We start from the raw sequence: 20,582 nt of genomic DNA, 5'->3' as shown, positions 1-20,582 counted from the left end.
CACCAAATGACCAGTAAAGAATAAATTGCATTAAGTATGTAAGAACCTTAGTATTAATAAGTATGTAAGACTCTTAAATGGAAAAGAATGTCCGAAGTTACTGCTTTAAAATAATAATGATAATAATATCTAATATTTATAGGGTGCTTACTAAGTACTATGAACTCTGCTAAATGTGTTACATAACCTATATTAGCCCTACAATGTTCATGTGCAGTACATATAAATTATTATATATTTTGCAGATGAATAAAATTATGCTTTGAAGTGTTAAGTAGTTTTCCCAAGGTTATATAGCTAACATGTGGCTCAGCCAACATTCTAACCCAAAGATGTTCATCTGTGGAGCCAACACTCTTCTGTAAAGAGAGGCAATGTTTTAAAAGCACAATTAAGGAGGAAGAAAATCAGACTGTTACTATTGGGATTGTGAATAAGAGTTTGAGTGGACTATGTTCTAGCAGAAACTTTGTGATGGAAACCTTGCATGTAAGGGAATTGGGAATGAAGTTTACATATCTTAGAGATGACCTTAGCAGGTAAAGGCAAAAGTTGAAAGCATCAGAGGTGGAAAAAAATTTCAATAAATACAATTGACCCTTGAACAATGCAGGGGTTAGGGGTAGTGACCCCTTCACAGTTGAAAATTTGTGTATTATCTTTTGGCTCCTCCAAAACTTAACTACTAACAGCCTAGTGTTGACCATAAGCCTCACTGGTAACATAAACAATCGATTAGCACATATTTTGTATGTTATATGTATTTTATACTGTATTCTTACAATAAATTATGCTAGAGAAAAGAAAATTATACTAAGAAAATTGTAAGGAAGAGAAAATATTTTTGCTCTTCATTAAGTCAAATTGGTTTATCTTAAAGGTTTTCATCCTTATTGCCTTCACATTGAGTAGGCTTGGGAGGAAGTAGAGGAGGGATTGGTATTAGAGCTGGCAGAGGTGAAAGAGGTTGGGAGGTGGAAGGGGAGGCAGGAGAGGCAGGTTACAATAGCTGTAACTTTACAGAAATCATCATCATAATTTCTGTCTGATATTTTTGCTTTTGCATTTCTCAAAAAATTTTCTATATGGTACCAACCCTTCTTCCACTGTTGCTCATATCGTGGAAGAGTCCATGTCTAAAAAAAGTCGCAAACTGTCTTGAATCATCAGAATTCTCCTGCCAGATTGTCTGATGTCAGTTTGTTTCCTGGCATTGTTTCTTCTGCATCTTCCTTATCATCTGGAACAGGTTCAAAAGCACTTGTCTCCATTAAGTTGTCTTCTGTTAATTGCTCTGGTGTGGTGTCTATTAAGTCTCAAAATTCTTGAAGATTTGTATCTTGTGAGTTTTCACCTGTCTTTTTTTTTTTTTTTTTTTTTTTGCCATATCCACAATCTCTCTCATGATTTCCTTGATTGTCTTTGTCATAAATCCTGTGAAGTCGTATGTAACATCTGGACGCAGTTTTCTCCAGTAGAAATTTATTGTTTTAGGCTTGATGACTTTCACAGCTTTTTCTGTAACAATGATGACATCTTCAATGTAATGCTTTAAGACTTTCATGATGCTCTCTCTAGGTTCTCTTCTCTAGCATTGACAGTCCTGTCCATAGAGCATCATGTATATTTGAACTTAAAGGTTTTTATGACTCTCTGAACTACAGGTTGAATTAACAATGTTGTGTCTGGGGACAGACAGACAGTTTCAGTGTCTTTGTTGTTGAAATCATGGTGTTCTGAGTGGCCAGGAACATTGTCCAATATCAAAAGAACTTTAAAAGACAGTCCCTCATTAGCAAGGTACTTCCTAACTTCAGGGATGAACAATCAATGGAACCAATCGAGAAAAAGGGTCTCGTTCAGGTTTTCTTTTATAACCAGAAGACTGGCAGCTGGTGTTTCCCTTTTACCTTCAAGGGTAAGAGCTTAGTGACTTTATATATAAGGGTAGTCCTGATCATAAACCTGACTGCATTTGCACAACAACCAGTAGGGTTAACCTTTTTCTTCCTCCCTTAAGTCCTGGTACTTGCTTCTTTTCCTTCCTAGTAAATTTTCTTTATGGCATTGTTTTACCCAAAATAGAGCACCTTTGTCTGCATTAAAAAACTGTTTGAGCAAATATTCTTTCTCTTCAATAATTTTCTTTTCTTTTTTTTTTTTTTTTTTGAGATGGAGTCTCGCTCTGTTAACGGCCCAGGCTGTAGTGCAGTGGTGCTCTCTGCAAGCTCCACCTCCCAGATTCATGCCATTCTGCTGCCTTAGACTCTCGACTAGCTGGGACTACAGGCACCCGCCACCATGCCCAGTTAATTTTTTGTATTTTTAGTAGAGACGAGGTTTCACCATGTCAGGGTGGTCTCGATCTCCTGACCTTGTGATCCGCCCACCTCAGCCTCCCAAAGTGCTGGGATTACAGACATGAGCCACCGTGCCTGGCCCTCTTGAATAATTTTCTTTATGACACCTCTGGGAACTCATCTATAGCCTCTTGATTAACTGAAGCTGCTTCTCCTGTTATCTTGATTTTTTTTTAAGACAAACCTCTTCCTAAATTATCAAACCATCCGTTGCTGGCATTAAATTCTCCAGGTTTAGAGACTTTCATTTTAAGATGTCACATAATGACTTCCTTAAAAAAAATAAATTTAGAGTCTATAGATATACTTTCATAGTAATCCTGTACCCACATATAAAGTGAATTTTCACTATGAGATTAAAAAGTATTTTGCAAAAAGTGCAAGGTTTTTATACTTGCTAAGCAACAGCTTCATGAGTTAATTCCTTCCTTCCTTCCTTCCTTCTTTCCTTCCTTCCTTCCTTCCTTCCTTCCTTCCTTCCTTCCTTCCTTCCTTCCTTCCTTCCTCTCTCTCTACCCCACCTGCCTCCCCTCTGCACCATCCCTCCCCTCCCCTTCTTCCTTCCCTCCCTTTCTTCTTCTCCTTGTCTTTCACAATGTGCCTCATGTTGAATTTATTTCCATTGAGATGGTGGGAAACTGCAGCTATAGACCTGAGCCTGCTGCACATATCAAGCAAGTCAACATTTTTATGTAGTGTAATGACTTTTCTCTGCTTCTTGGCAGCACTTCCAGCATTACTAGTGACACTTCATAGGGATCCAATGGCATTACTCAAGATTTACAGTACTGCACTAAGCATGATGAAAAATATGAAATACACAAGAACTGTGAGGTCATTTTATTCTGTGATACGCAATTTACTGGAGATGATTACCATCATATGGCATCTTAAACAGATCTCACTGCAATAGCAACAGGAGATTGCTACAAAATTATTACAGTAGTATAATATGTACTACAGTTAATTTTATTCTGTTATGATTTCATTCTGCATTTTTATGTTTGTTTATATTTCTCTCAGCTACAACTGACACTATGTATGGTCTGTGTTTGTGTGTACATATTTTGATAAACCTTGACTTTATTGCAGATTTTTGCATATTCTATGGTGGTAAATGATAAAATAAACTAATATCTATGTATATTTTATGCCCTCATGACATACCTAACTTTCTCTTATTTTTTCAATATTTCTAAGCTACTGAGATTCACCTGCAAGTTTTTTCAAATTGTTGGAAATCTTTTAAAAATTCCAATATATTTATTGAAAAAATCAGTGCATAAGTAGACCCACACAATTCCAACCTGAGTTGTTCAAGGGTCAACTGTATTTGACATAAATATGCGATATTTATAATATAAACATCATCTATTATAAAATAGATGATAATCTTCAACAGTCAGATCTCAGAGCTCCCAAAAGTTAGATAGGAGAAATATATTCTTTTACCCACTTTATAACATTTACTCGTCAACTGCCTATGACTCTGGGGCAATAAATTTAGAAATACACAGAGCAGCAACAAGGTTGCTCCTAGATCAAGAAGCTCCTGACACAAGCTGTTACTATAAAGATTGAGGCTGGAAGAGACAGTTTATTGAGTAAAATTAGAGTTTTCTTATAATAAAGAAAGTGATGCTGGGTGAAAAAAAAAGTAGACATTTACTTCACATAGCATTTGAAATATATGCCCAAATTTTGTCTAAAATATCTAGCTGGAGTTTTGAGGCTACGTGTGCTCTTTAGGTATGGAGTTTTCACATGTGCTCCACTTTTTTCCCCCTACCTTTGGCTTTACATGTGCTTTGTTAGTACTAGCTGGTAGCCTTAGTTTATTATATTGCAGGTCAGATGTTACAGTGAGAAAAGTACCAGATTGAGAGACTTTAATTCCAGGGAAGGACTATGTGAGTTCTTTAATTTGGTACAATTCATCAAATCTCAACTGAAATTGGTCTAAATCAAAGGAGATTGGTGACCCTAAGAACCCTTTCGGTTTTATAATTAAATTAGCCTTTGCTGATCCTCAGCCCTCAAATTGTGAAATTCCTTTTCTATAGCACTTCTTTCTAGGATCATCCTAAGTCATAGTTTCCTTTCTCTGTAGACATTGACATGTCACCTGTGGTCTCCACCAAATTGGTTTTGTTAAGGTTACAACACTTATTTATATGGATACTTATTATTATTATTAGCTCAGCTCTGAATAATTTTTAAAAAGTGCTGTCAATATTACATAGTGACAAACTCTTATTAGAGATTTAATATGTGGTGTTCAATTGCATATAAACTGTCACACCACTTCACTGTCTCTTATAAAAAAATGTAATGTCTCTAAGAATTGTTTTTGTCATTATAAATCACATACAGCTTTATTTCACATATGTGTAAATTAAAATGAGGAGGGTAGTTAAGATTTGTCTAGGTCATACCTCATGTCTTCTGATATAATTTTCTTCTATCTATACCAATAACTCTTTTCAGTATTTTTTAAAATCAAGTGACGAACAGCTGAATCTTGTTTTAAATGTCCATGCATTTATTCATCTGCCATGTGTTATATACTTACTGTGTCCCACGCCCTATGCTTGGCCCAGGCAAAAGAAAGAAAAAGAAGCCAGTAATTGCTCTGATTTGGCTTATAGAGTGCTGGAGGGATGTGTGACAGCAATAAAATGGCAATAACAATACAGTGTGAGAAATAGAATAATAAGCCAAGATGGCATTTACTTTGCAAGTGCAATGTAGGGGCACTGAATTCAGACCGAATGAGTCAGGAAAGGTTTTCTGGTAGAGTGGTAGCTAATTTAAATATTGAAGGATAATAGAAATTAGCCAGAAACAGAAGGAAAGAATGAACCTTCTAGGCAAATGAAGCAGCATACACAAAAGCAAAAAGAGATGAAAGGGTGTCATACCTTTGGAGAATAGCAAGCAGTTCAACTTGGCTGATATCAGAGGGAAAGTAAAGGCCTTACATAATGTTTCTTCCTTTGTAAAATAATTACATAGGTTTCTACTATATTTAAGAGGGACTTACAATAATCAAAAAGTAAATATGGGTTGAAAAAAAGTAGATGTGACAATAATATAGAGCCTGCAAAAACAGTACCAATCCCAGAAGGAAGGAAAATGAGACGGAGAAGCATGAAAATAGCTTGACCTTTGGTGGCTGGGAAGCAGATAAAGGTCTCTCTGTGGTCCCATCAGCACAAATCAAGTGAGCCAAGGTGCAAGTCACCTGAAGAAACAGTCATAAGTCACCACATGCATTTATTTTCCCTACCACAATCCAGAAGGAGGACCAAATCAATTCAGAATCATGGCTTTGCCTGTATGAGTGATAGCAGGTCGTTTTCAGTGGGCCAGGTCCAGCATTGTATTTATTCAGTGTTGAAATGTAGTAAGGGAACAGAGAATTGGTTGACTTCCAGAATTATGAAATAAAACATTTGGCTACAAAATTAACCACATGAACAAATGTCTTTTGAGGTTTGTTATGGTAGCTGCATTGTGCATCAAGCTGACTTTGGGATATATAGGATTTTCATCTTATACTCCATCTCTTTACCTCAGTTGATGAAAATCATTAATGTCAGAATATACATTATGTTGTATATTTTGAAATCCCCAATCATTTTTCTGAACCCCAACAGAAATTGATATCCAGATCACTATAAAGAAGATTTGCTTTTAATACTAGCCATCTCAACAGGGAGTTAAGTCTCTATTTTTTTTTAATTCCTCTCAGCCAATATTAACACACACCCTGAAGTTCTCTTCACTTACATTCTGTCAGTTTCCTTTGTCAGCTGAGGTTGAAACTGGCTACCCAACTAGCTTTAATTCGGTTGTATTCTCTTAGCTCAGGATTTTATTACTATTCCATAATGCCTGATAAAATGGGATGGACCCACCCACTCTGTCAAAATCTCTAAATTGGGAAGAAATACGTCGAGTGATTTTCACTTCTCTATTCTTTGTCCTTCATTTCTAAATTCTAAATTTGCTTTAGAATTCTAAAGCAAAATTCTAAAACACGATTTAGAATCAGAGCTGTACATTACCATTTTTGTAATAGCAAAGGCAATTTCTAATTTTAGTGTAGTAGAAATTATACTGTGTTTAGGATCACAAGACCTGCTTTTTAAGTCTTAGAACTGAAACTGACTACATGCTTTATATTGAGCAAGTCAGACCTCCCTGTTCTTCAAACTCCTTCCTGTGTGAAATAACGTATATAGACTGGTGACCTCTATAGGTCTTTCTTATGACTCTCTGAATGCTTAAACAAATGTAATTCATTCAAGGCCTCCATTAATAAAGAGAAATCTAGAAACAAAACAAATCATACCATGAGGTCAAAACATCAAAACCCTTGAATAGGTTACATAATCACCCTAATGATGATAGCCACAACCATCATGGTACATTATTTATCAAATATCTCCATATTCACATCACCATGGTAGACACTAAGATATATCAAATAAGCCAAACAGATGTGGTCCTGGCTGGACTCCTAGGAGCACAATAGATAAAAAGAGAGAATGGTTTCCCACATGAAACTGCTCCCTCAAAGGAACTATTTATCTGGAGTTTTCTTCAGGATGATTCATGATGTGTATAGTATTCTGTTCACTTCCAGGTTAAGAAAGAATAACCAAGAACAGAACTGATAAATTAAGTCAGTCAGTGCCACCTGCAGTTAGAACAATGACATAAATGCTGCCACATTTTTAATGGGAAAATCTAATGGAAACTGTTCAGAAGAAAATCAATAAAGCCATCAAACATTGGGTACTTGTTAGACGTAGTTTCTTTTTTGGCAGGAGTGGTAATAAGGTGAAATTCACTATCTTAGTGTATTTATTCTCTAGGTAAGATGACAAGAGGAGTGATTACAAATTGAAATTGATTCAAAAAATGTGTCACCATTTTTAATAGTTGAAGTCTGTATAAACAGAAATGCATATCAGTGAACAAAGGACCTAATGATTGACATTAATAAAAAATACTCTTAAAACCCAACTGTGCCTTGAATGACAGGGGAATTAGAAAGAAATATTAAAATAAAGACAAATGAATTGATATTGTGTAGTGTTTTACAAAGCATGTTTTTATGCTCTCATTTTATCTTCAGATGATAAGAACAAGGCTAACAGTATGCCCATGTTATACGCTTTGACAAGATACAAATACATAGACTTCAAAAATAGGAAATTAATGGCCAGAGTATTCATTCATTGCCTCATAGGTGTTCGCAGTGAGTAAAGGAACTCTTGTCTTTCATTAATCCTGAAAATTTTGTAATTATTACCTCTTCAAATATTCCATCTTTTCTACTTTTAAAATTATCTTTTTCTGTAACTATAGGTAGATATAGAGTAATCCATTTTAATTACTCTGCCATGTCTCTTAAATTGCCATGTCTCATTTCCTTGAGTTTATATATGCCAATAAATGTTTTAATTGCATCTGTTATAAACTTTCTAACCCCTAGGCATTATGTTTCAGTGAATTTTAAATTTAACACAGCAGGAATTAGCAGAATTTATAGGTTATTTCTGATAATAATAATGACAAAGTTATTCTCATTTTCCTGGGATAAAGTCTCCCAGGCTTAAAAATTTGGAATTGTCTTGATTTTATATGCATCCTTACTTCTGTGTTCAATTAGTCATTAAAATTAATTATTCCTGCCACGGTATAAAGTTCATGGGATCTCAAACTTAGGTGTTTATCAGAATTACCTTTTCTGTGTCATTTCTCCAAGAGTTTCTGGTTCATAGATTCCCTGACACGCAGTTGAGAATTATTTTGGTAGGGGTTTAATAAATTCATGACAAAATGCCTCTGACATTTGTTTCTGCCTTCCTTTCACACCAGTATTTTTTAACCCAGAAACTGGGCGATTTAGATAGAAACAATGGTAAAAGCATCCTCATAAGAATTCTTCTTTCTAATGTCCCTTTTCATTTATTTCTGCAAGCTGACTTTAGATTTAATTTCTTCAAATATCCCTACAACCATATCACTTCTCTGCTTAGATATTTTAGGGCTTTTGTAGTTCTCAAAGCTCTTGATATTTGGGTTCAGCTTACCTTAAAAAAATAATTTCATACATCTTATCTGTGTAAATCTTGCTCACTTAACAAGTGATTTATTTACCATCCCTGAACCTACTTATTATTCCCCTTTACAACTTTACTTGTGAGAAGGAAGATTTGAGTTCAAGCTCTGACTCAGCCACTTTCTGATTTTATAAACTTAGGAAAATCATTTTACCTCGTTTACTATATTTACTCGTTTGTCAAATGTATGTTTCTAATCTTTGACTTTCTTGCTCTCAGAACTATTAGGAAATGTAAAATAAAATTGAGTATATAAATGTGCTTTGCAAAATATAAAGCACTATACATACACCTGCCTCCTTATCTCTATTAAACTTGCTTTCTACAATGAAGTTAGTTTAGTGAAATCAACCAGAATTTATGCTGAAGCTTTTCCAGTTATCTCTTATTTGCTCGGGACACCATTCTCTTAAGTTATTCAAAAAGTGGTTATGAAAGCAATGTCTTGAGTTCTTGCCAGCTCCTAATACTTTGTGTATTGCTTAGGTACATGAAGTACAATTTGGCTGGGTATAAAGTCCTTAGCTCATATTTTCTTTCCTTGGGTATCTTAAAAGCGTTATTCTATTTTCTTCTACTAGAAAATATTTCTGTAGAGATATTTTATGTCAATTGCTCTTTCCCCCCTGCAACTATAATGAATGGTAACCCAAATTATTTTTATACTCTGAAGATTAGTATACCTTTTGGTATATTGATTCTAATATGTTATTTTCTATAAATGGAAAAGTTTTCTTGACTGAAAATCTTATGTATATGTTCTGATATATTATTTTTTCAAGAACTCCAAATTAAATTTTATATATATATAATAAACTAAAATCTAGTTCCTTTAAAAATTCATAAAATTGATAAGCCTCTCGAAAGGTTAAGAAAAAAAAGACAGAAGGCACAAATTACAAATGTCAGAAATGAAACAGAAGACATCACTACAGATCCCAATGACATTAAAAAGGAAATAAAGGAATGTTATTAACAACCCTATGTCTACAAATTAGTTAACATGGATGAAAGAGACCGATTATTTGAAAGACACAATTTGCTAAAACTCCCACCAAAAGAAATCAACAATATAAATAGTCCTATACTTGCCTTTCTTTAATGGATAAAGGCCTATATATATTAAGGTAATTGAATCAATAATAATCTTCCAAAACAGCATCAGGACCAGACGAGTTCACTGACAACATTTAAGAAATGAATTGTATCAATTCTACACAATCCCCTCCAGAAGATAGAAGCAGAGGGAGTATTTCCAAATTCAGTCTATGAGGTCAACATTACCCTAATATCAAAACCAGACAAAAACTCACATGAAAAAAAGATTTATCCCAGGTATGCAAGGCCAGTTCAGCATCTGAAAATCAATTTAATCTATCATGTCAAGAGACAAAAGACAAATCACATGACTATATCAATAGATACAGAAAAATCATTTGACAAATGTCAACATTCATTAATGATAAAAAAACACTCGGGACACTAGGTAAAGAGGGAGAACTTCCTCAACTTGATAAAGAACATCTAAAAAAATAAAATTTATGCCATATATAATGCTTAGAAACTGGATGCTATCTCACAAAAATCAGGAACAAAGCAATGAGTTCCTTGTGTCATCATGGCTTTTCAACATTGTATTGTGTGTCCCAGCTAGTGCAATAAGGCAAGAAAATGAGATAAAATGTATATAGATTGCGAAGGAAGAAATAAAACTCATTTTTTTTGCAGACAACATGATAATATATGTAGAAAACCCAAAAGAAATGACAACAATCTTCTGAAACTAATAAGCTATTATAGAATGGTTGCAGGATATAAAGTTAGTATACAAAAGTCAGTCACTTCTCTATATACCAGCAATGAACAAGTGGAATTTCCAATTTAAAATATTATCATTTACATTAGCATCCATCAAAAATAAAATATTAGTTATAAGTATAACAAAATATGTACACAATCTGTATGAAGAAAACAAAATTCAGATGACAGAAATCACAGAAGAACCAATTAATGGAAGCATAATTTGTGGTCATGGACTGGAAGACACCATATAGTCAAGATGGCAGTTATTTCCAGTTTGATCTATGAGATTCAATACAAAACAAAATCCCAGCAAGCAATTCTGTGGATATCAATGAACCAATTCTAATGAGACCTAGAATAGTTACATTAGTATTGGAGAATAGCAAAGTCAGAAACTGACACTACCCTACTTAGAGACTTACTATAAAGCTATTCATTAAGACGGTGTGGTATTGGTAAGTGAATAGACAAATAGATCAGTGGAACAGCATAGGGAGCCCGGAAATAGACCCATATAAATATGGTCAGCTGATATTTAACGAAGGAGCAAAGCATCACAATGAAGTGAAGATAGTCTTTTTCCACAAATGGTGGTAGAAAACCTGGACATCCACGTGCAATAATATAAACCTAGGCATAGACCTTACATCTTTTATCAAAGTTAAGTCAAAGTAAATCATGGGTCTAAACTGAAACCTCAAAACTATAAAACTTCCAGAAAATAACATAGGAGAAAGCCTGGATGAACTTCGGTGTGCAGATGACTTTTTAGATATAACGTTAAGGCATGATCCATGAATAAAATTATTGAGAGGATTGAATCCACTAAAATTAAAAACTTATTTTCTGTAAAAGATGATGTCAAGAAAATGAGAAGCCAAATGCTGGGGAAAAAAATTTGCATCTGATAAAGTACTATTATCTAACATATAAGAACTCTTGTGAGGTTGGTGCAGATGTGATTGTGCTTTTTGTCATTGAAAGTAATGACAAAAAATGCAATCACATCTGCACTAACCTAATAAAAAATAAGGAAACTAAGAACACGGGTGGATCACGAAGTCAGGAGATCAAGACCATCCTGGCTAACACAGTGAAGCCCCGTCTCTACTAAAAAATACAAAAAACTAGTCGGGCGAGGTGGTGGGCGCCTGTCGTCCCAGATACTCGGGAATCTGAGGCAATAGAATGGCGTAAACCCGGGAGGCGGAGCTTACAGTGAGCTGAGATCTGGCCACTGCACTCCAGCCTGGGCGACAGAGCGAGACTCCGTCTCAAAAAAAAAAAAAAATGAGCGAGAGACCTGCACAGACACTTCACCAAAGAAGATATAAAGGTGGCAATTAAGTATATGAAAAGATGTTCAACATATGTCATTAGGCAATTGCAATTTAAAACAACAATGGGATATGACTGCATAACTGTTAGAGTGTCCCAAATCCAAAACACTGACAACACCAAATGCTGGCAAGGATGTAGAGCAACAGAAACTCTCATTCATTGTTGATATGAATGCAAAATGGTACAGCCACTTTGGAAGACAGTTTGGCATTTTCTTTAAAAACTAAACATACTCTTACCGTAAAATACTACAATCACACTTATTGGTATTTAGCTAAATGAATTAAAAATTATGTCTACAAAAACCTGCACACAAATGTTTATAACGGTTTTATTCATAATTGCCAGAACTTGAAAGAAACCAACATGTCTTTTAGCAGATAAGTGGGTGAACTCTGGTACATTCAGACAATAGAATGTATTTCAGTGCAAAAAAGAAAGTAATCAAGCCATGGAAAGACATGGAGAAAAGTTAAATGCATATTGCTAAGTGACAGAAGACAATCTAAAAATTCTACAGACTGCATGATTCCAACTACATCACATTCTGAAAAAGGCAAAACTGTAAAGACTGTAAAAAAAAAATCAATAGTTTCTTGGGGTAAGTGATAAGAGAAGGATAATTAGGCAGATCACACAGGATTTTTAGAGCAGTAAAATTATGCTGTTTGATACTACAGTGGTAGATACACATCACTATACATTTGTCAAAACCCTAGAATGTACAGAAGCAAGAGTGAACCCTAATATAGACTACAGAGTTTAGTGATAATGACCTGTCAATGTAGGTTACCAATTGTAATAACAAGTACAACTGGGATGCAGGATGATAGTAGGTGAAATTGTGCATGTGTGAGGTTGGATGTACATGAAAACTCTTTCTGCTTGCTTTTGCTGTGTAACTAAAACTGCTCTAAATGTTAATTTCTAAAAAACGTAGAATAGGACTGGTGGGCAGAGCAAGATGGTGGAATAGAAGGCTCCACCAATCATTCCCCCAACAAGAACACCAATTTAACAACTATCTACACACATCAAAAAAAAAAAAAAAAAAAAAAAAAAACCACCTTCATAAGAACCAAAAATTAGGTGAGCACTCACAGTACCCAATTTTATTCTCATATTGCTGAAAGAGGCACTGAAGGAAAAACAGTCTCCAGTCGCCGAACCCACCCCTCTCCACAATCCCTCGGCAGCAGTCACATAGTGCAGTGTTTCTGTGTGCTGAGGGAGAGAGCCAGTAATTGTGTGGCACGGAACTCAGTGTTGCGTTTATTATAACAGAAAGCAAAACCGCAGCAAACTCAGCCGACATCTGCCCATAGAAGGAGCATTTAACCAGCCCTAGCTAGAGAGGAATCACTGATCCCAATGCTCAGAATTTTAGTTCCCACAAGCCTCAGCACCATGGGTTAAAAAGACCTGGGGCCCTCAGTGAAATTGAAAGGCAACTTAGGACGCCATAACTACAATTCTTAGACAAGTCTAGTGCTGAACTGAGCCCAGAGCAAGTGAACTGGGGGACACATGACCTACTGAGATATCAGCTGGGGACTCTAAGAGAATGCTGGCATTATCACTCCCCTAACTCCAAGCTGCACAGCTCATGGATCCAAAGGAGACCCTTTCTTTTTGCTTGAGGAGAAGAGATGGAAGAGTGGGGAGGACATTGTCTTGCATCTTGGATACCAGCTCAGCCACAGCAGCATAGGGTACTGATCTGAGTCATGAGGTCCCCTTTCGAGGCCGTACCTCCTAAATGACATTTCTAGACACACCCTGGGCCGTAAGGGAAACTGCTGTCTTTATCAGAAGAACCCAGTCCTGGCAAGATTAATTACCTGCTAACTGAGGAGCCCTTGAGCCCCCAATAACCAGCAGTGATACCCAGGTACTATGTCCTAGGCCTTGGGTGAGACTGTAGGAGTTGTAGGCTTCAAGTACCAGCTCAGCCATAGGGGATAGAGCACCAAAGGCTCTAGGACTTGGTTCTTGGATTACATTTCTGGACCTTCCCTGGGCCATAGGGGAGCCCACTACCCCAAAGGTTGAATCCCAAGCCAGATGGCATTCACCACAAGCTGACCAAAGAGCCCTTGGGCCTTGAGGAAATATCAACAGTAGTCTGGCAGTATTCCCCATGTCTCTGAGGTGGTGGTGGTGGCCATGGAGTGATGCTCCTATGCCTTTGGAAAGGAGCGGGAAGAGTGAGAAAGACTGCAACCTGTGGTTTGAGTGCTAGTTCAGCTTCAGTATGATAGAATGCCTGCTAGACTTCTAAGGCTTTGAGTCTAATCCCTGGCTCCCAGATGGGAACTCACCATCCTGAAGGGAAGGATACAGGAGTGTCTGGCTTTGCCACCTGCTGATTATAGAGCACCAGGACCTTGAGTAAACACAGGCAGTAGCCAGGAAGTGGTTACAGCAGGCCTTGGTCGAACTCCAGTGCCGTGTGTTGTGCTGGCTTCAGGTCAGACTCAGCGCAGTCCTAGGGGTGGTGGCCACAGGAGTGTTTGTTTCACTCTGCCCCCAGCTTCAGGTAGCTCACAAGGGACAGAGAGACTCCACTTGTTTGGGAGAAAGTAAGATAACAGAACAAGAGTCTCTGCCTGGCAATTCAGAGAATGATTCTGTATCTTGTCCAACACCATCAAGGTAGTATCTCTATGAGTCTGTAAAACCCACAGAGTTACTGGGTTTGAGGTCCTTCCTAAAACAGATATAGCTTAGATCACAACACTCAAGTCCTTTTGAATACAAACAAGCCTAGGCTGTGAAGACTACAATAAATAGCTAACTCTTCAGTGCCCAGGCACATACATCTACAAGTATCAAGACAATCCAGGAGAATACTACCTCATCAAATGAACTAAATAAGGAAGCAGGGACCCATCCTAGAGAAACAGAGATATGTGACCTTTCAGACAGATAATTCAAAATAGCTGTGTTGAGGAAACTCAAAGAAATAACACAGAGGTAACACAAAGGTAACACAGAGAAGGAATACAGAATTCTATTATATAAATTTAACAGAGAGATTGAAATAATTTAAAAGAAACAGAAGTTCTGGAGCTGAAAAATGCAACTTGCATACTGAAGAATGCATCAGAGTCTTTTTATAGCAGAATTGATCAAGCAGAAGATAGAAATAGTGAGCATGAACACAGGTTATTTGAAAACACAGAGGAGATGAAAGAATAAAATAATAAGAAAAAATAAAGCATTTCTACAGGATCTTAATAGTCTCAAAAGGGGGTATTTCATTGTTATTGGGTCTTAAAGTGGAGGTTTAGAGAGAGGAAGGGTAGAAAGTTAATTCAAAAGGATAATAACAGAGAACTTACCAAACCTAGAGAAAGATATAATGCAGGCACAAGAAGGTTATAGAAAACCAAGTAGATTTAACTTGAGAAGACTACCACAAGGCATTTAATAATCAGACTCCCAAAGATCAAGAATAAAGAAAGGATCCTAAAAACAACAATACAAAAGAAAGAAATAGTATACAATGAAGCTCCAATATGTCTGACAGCAGACTTTTCAGCGGCAACCTTACAGACTAGGAGAGAATGGTATGATATATTTAAAGTGCTGAAGGAAAAGAAAACTTTTACCCTAAAATAGGATAGCTGGTGAAAATGCCCTTCAAACATGAAGGAGAACTAAGACTTTTCCAGACAAAAACTGAGGGATTTCATCAACACCAGACCTATCCTACAAGAAATGGTAAAGGGAGTTTTTCAATCAGAAAGAAAAGGATGTTAATGAGCACTAATAAACCTTCTGAAAGTACAAAACTCATGGGTAACAGTAAGTACAGAAAAAAACATAGAATGTTATAACACTGTAACTGTGGTGTGTAAACTATTCTTATGGTAAGTACAAAGACTAAATGATGAACCAATCTGCAATAATAACTACAACAACTTTTCAAGACACAAACGTACAATAAGATATAAATAGTAACAACAGGCTGGGCGTGGTGGCTCAGGCCTGTAATCCCAGCACTTTGGGAAGCTGAGGCGGGTGGATCTTGAGGTCAGGAGATTGAGACCATCCTGGTTAACATGGTGAAACCCCGTCTCTACTAAAAATACAAAAAATTAGCTGGGTGTGGTGGCGAGCGCCTGTAGTCCCAGATACTCGGGAGGCTGAGGCAGGAGAATGGCGTGAACCCGGGAGGCAGAGCTTGCAGTGAGCCGGGATTGCACCACTGCACTACAGCCTGGGAGACAGTGAGATTCCATCTCAAAAAAAAAAAAAAAAGATAGTAACAACAAAAAGCAAAAATCTGGGGGATGAATTTAAGCATAGAGTTTTATTATTTTTCTTTTTGCTTCTTTGTTTCTGCAAACAGTATTGTTATCAGCTTCAAACAATTGGTTATAAGATAGTATGTGAAAGCCTAATGGTGACCTCCATGCAAAAAACATAAAATAGATACACAAAAAGTGAAAAGCATAAAGTAAATTATGTCCCCTGTGAAAATCACCTCACTAAAAGTAAGACAGGAAAGAAAGAAGGAAGGAAGGGAAGATCACAAAACAACCAGAAAACAAATAACAAAATGGCAGGAGTAAGTCCTGACCTATCAATAATGACATTTAATGTATTAGGACTAAATTCTCAGAAGACATAGACTAGCTGAATGGATTAAAAAACGACCCAATGATCTATTGTCTAAAGGAAATACACTTCACCTATAAAGACACACATAGACTAAAAATAAAGGGATTGAAAAAGATATTCCATGCCAATGGAAACCAAAAAAGATCAGGAGTAGCTATACTCACATCAGACAAAACAGCTTTCAAGACAAAAACTGTAAGACAAGACGAAGAAGGTCACTATATAATTATGAAGGGGTAAATTTAGCAAGAAGATATAACAATTTTAAATATATATGCACCCAGCACTGGAGCACCCAGATATGTAAAGCAAATGCTATTAGAGCTAAAGAGAGAGAGACCCTAATACAATAATAGATGGAGACTTCCAATACCCCACTTTCAGCATTGGACAGATCTTCCAGACAGAAAATCAGCAAAGAAATATCAGACTTGATTTGCACTATAGATCAAATGGATCTAATAGATATTTCCAGAAGATTTCACCCAATGGCTACAGAATACACATTCTTTTCCTCAGCACTTGGATCATGCTTAAGGATAGAGTATATACTAGGTCACAAAAGAAGTCTCGAAACACTCAAAAAATTAAAATAGTATCAAGCCTATAATTTGACCACAATGGAATAAAAGTAGGAATCAGTACAAGAAGAACTTTGGAAACTATACAAACACATAGAAATTAAACTATATGCTCCTGAATAACCAGTGGGTCAATAAAGAAATTAAGAAGGAAATTGAAAAATTTCTAGAAACAGATAATAATGTAAACACAACATATCAAAAACTATGGGATAAAGTAAAAGCAGTACTGAGAGACTTTTATAGATATAAGTGGATACATCAAAAAAGAAGAAAAACTTCAAATTAACAACCTAATGATATATCTTAAAGAACTAGAAAAGAGCAAACGCACAATTAGTAAAATAAAAGAAATAATAAAAATTTGAGCAGAAATCAAAATGAAGAAAACAATTCAAAAGATCAATGAAACAAAAAAGTTTTATGAAAAGTTAAACAAAACTGACAACCTCTTAGCCAGAAAAAGAATAAAAGAATAACTAAATAAATAAAATCAGAGATGAGAGAGAACACATAACAATTGACACTGTAGAAATTGAAGGGATCGTTAGTGGTTAGTATGAGCAACTATATGCCAGTAAATTGGGAAATCTAGAAGAAATGGAGAAATTCTGAAACACATACAACCTACCAAGATCGAACGAGGAAGAAATCCAAAACCGGAACACACCAATAACAAGTAATGAGATTGAAGCCATAACAAAAAGTCAGCCAGTAAAAAATAGCCTGGGACCCAGGGACTTTACTACTAAATTCTACCAAACATTTAAAGTAGAATTGATACCAATCCCACTCAAACTAATCCAAAAAAATAAATGAGGGAATACTTCCAAACTCATTTTATGAAGACCATATTACTCTAATACGAAAACCAGACAAAGACACATCAAAAAAGAAAACTACAGGCCAACATCTCTAATATATATTGATGTAAAACTCCTCAACAAAATACTAGGAAACTGAATTCAACAATACATTAAAAGGATCATTCATCATGTTCAAATGGGATTTATTCCAGAGATGCAAGAATGGTTCAACATACGGAAATCAATCAATGTGATACATCATACCAACTGAATGAAGGACAAAATCCATATGCTCATTTCAATTGATGCTGAAAAAAACATTTGATAAAATTCAACATCCCTTCATAATAAAAATCCCCCAAAAAACTGAGTATAAAAGGAACACAGCTCAATATAATAAAAGCCACATACAAGAGACCCACAGCTAGTTATCATATTGAATATGGGAAAACTGAAATCCTGTCCTCTAAGATCTGGAACATGGCAAGGATGCCCACTTTCACCACTGTTATTCAAGCTAGTACTGAAAGTCCTAGCTAGAGCAGTCATACAAGAGAAAGACATAAAGGGTACCCAGTTGGAAATGAAAATGTCAAATGTTCCTTGTTTGCAGATGATATAATCTTATATCTGGAAAAACCTAAAGACTGCACACACATCCACAAAACTGTTAGAACTCATAAACAAATTCAGTAAAGTTGCAGGAGACAAAATCAACATGCAAAAGTCAATAACATTTCTATATGGCAGTAGTGCACAATCTGAAAAAGAAATACAAAATTAATCTTATTTATAGTTAGCCACAGATAAAATTCAATACCTAGAAATTAACTAAGCCAAAAAAGTGAAAGATCTCTATAATGAAAACTATAAAAACATTTATGAAATAAATTGAAGAGGACACCAAAAAAAAAAAAAAAAAAAAAGACATTTTGTGTTCTTGGATTGGAAGAATCAGTATTGTTAATATGTTCATCCTACCTAAAGCAATCTACAGACTCACTGCAATCCTTATGAAAATGCAAATGACATGGCTGTACACAGTGGTTCACACCTGTAATCCCAGCACTTTGGGAGGCCGAGGCAGGTGGATCACGAGGTCATGAGATTGAGACCATCCTGGCTAACATGGTGAAACCCCATCTCTACTAAAAATATAAAAAATTAGTCAGGTGTGGTGGCAGGCTACTGTAGTCCCAGCTACTCAGAAGTCTGAGGCAGGAGAATGACATGAACCTGGGAAGCGGAGCTTGTAGTGAGCCAAGATTGTGCCACTGCACTACAGCCTGGGGGACACAGCGAGACTCCAAGTCAAAAAAAAAAAAAAAAGAAAAAGAAAAAGAAAATACGAATGACATGACATTCTTCACAGAAATAGAAAAAAAATTATAAAATGTATATGAAACCACAAACAACCTGGAAAAGCCAAACATATCCTAAGCAAAAAAGAGCAAAACTGGAGGAATCAAATTATCTGACTTCAAATTATACTACAGAGCTATAGTAACTAAAATGACATGGTGTTGGCATAAAAACAGATACACAAATCAATGGAACAGAATAGAAAACCCAGAAACAAATCCACACCTACAGTGAATTCCTTTTCAACAAAGGGGCCAAGAATATAACCTGGAGAAGAGAGAGTCTCGTCAATAAATGATGCTGGGAAAACTCGATATCCATATGCAGAAAAATGAAACTAGATCCCTATCTGTCACCATATACAAAAATCAAAATGAATTAAAGACTTAAACTAGGACCTCAAACAATGAGACAACTGCAATAAAACATTGAGGAAACTCTCTAGGACATTGGTCTGGTCAAAGATTCTTGAGTAATACACTACAAGCACAGGCAACTAAAGCAAAAATAGGCAAGTGGGATCACATCAAGTTAAAAAGCTTCTGCATGACAAAGGAAACAATCAGCAAAGCAAAGAGGCAACCTGCAGAATGGGAGAAAATATTTGCAAATTAGCTGTCTGTTAAGAGATTAATAACCAGAATATATAAGGAGCGCAACCAACTCTTTGGGGGAAAAAATCTAATAACCTGTTTTAAAAATGGGCAAAAGATTTTGAATATATGCTTCTCAAAAGACACACAAATGACACTCACGCATATGAAAAGGTGCTCAACATCCCTGATCATCTGATAAATGCAAATCAAAACTAAAATGAGATATCATCTCACCCCAGTTAAAATGGCTTATATCCATAACATAAGCAATAACAAATGCTAGAGAAGATGTAGAGAAATGGGAACCCTCATACAGTGTTGTTAGTAAGATAAATTAGTACAATCACTATGGAGAACAGTTGGGAGGTTTCTAAAAAACTAAAAATTGGGCTTTCATACAATCTAGCAATCCTACTGCTCAGTGTATACCCAAAAGAAAGGAAATCAGTATATCAAATAAATATCTACACTCCATGTTTGTTGCAGCTCTGTTTATGATAGCTAAGATTTGGAAGCAACCTAAGCGCCCATCAAAAAATGAATGGATAAGGAGTATGTGGTACTTATACAAAGTGGAGTACTATTCAGCCATTAAAAAGAATAAGATTCTGGCCCAGTGCAGTGGCTCATACCTGTAATCCCAGCACTTTGGGAGGCTGAGGTGATGGGATCACCTGAGATCAGGAGTTTGTAACCAGCCTGGCCAACATGGCTAAACCCTATCTCTAGCAAAACACAAAAATTAGCTAGACATTGTGGGATGTGCCTGTAATCCCAGCTACTCAGGAGGCTGAGGCAGGAGAATCACTTGAACCTGGGTGGCAGAGGTTGCAGTGAACTGAGATTGCCCCACTGCTCTCCAACCTGGGCGACAGAGTGAGACTCCATCTCAAACAAACAAACAAACAAACAAAAAGATTAAATCATTTGCAACAACATGGATGGAACTGGAGGTCACGTTAAGTGA

Source organism: Piliocolobus tephrosceles, chromosome 8 (genome assembly GCF_002776525.5).
Source record: "Piliocolobus tephrosceles isolate RC106 chromosome 8, ASM277652v3, whole genome shotgun sequence".
Classification (NCBI taxonomy): Eukaryota; Metazoa; Chordata; class Mammalia; order Primates; family Cercopithecidae; genus Piliocolobus; species Piliocolobus tephrosceles.
The sequence above is the reverse complement of the archived record's forward strand: the minus strand, read 5'-3'. Positions refer to the sequence as shown.